This window comes from Notothenia rossii (assembly GCF_949606895.1).
Source record: "Notothenia rossii genome assembly, chromosome: 9".
Taxonomy (NCBI): Eukaryota; Metazoa; Chordata; class Actinopteri; order Perciformes; family Nototheniidae; genus Notothenia; species Notothenia rossii.
In genome coordinates, this window is record NC_136907.1 from 7,179,184 (window position 1) to 7,179,581 (window position 398).

The following is a 398-nucleotide window of genomic DNA, read 5'->3' on the forward strand; positions in this document are numbered from 1 at the left end:
ATTAGAGGTATTTGTGGGTTTAAAATAGTCTGATCAAGAGTAGCGTAGGTGACAGATACCTCCACACAATTATCCATGTTAAACATTCTACATATCAGAGATATTAAAAAAATAAGCAATCCATTGATATTTTTCAGATCATGACTTTAAAAAAATATATAAACCTATAATTTTCTGACAAAGTGTAATTATGAGAGGGAAAGCATTCGTATTGCGGTTAGAAATCCTGTCTTTTTTCCGACAGCAGATTATATCCACCATTACATGTATGTTGGGAAATGGAGATGTGTGTGGAAGAGCAGTGGAGCCTCTGCTGGACGGTAGGAATCACTGCACAGTTCAGTGGCATTTAAATGTCAATGTTATCACATTACTGGACCACACAGAAACGAGCCAAC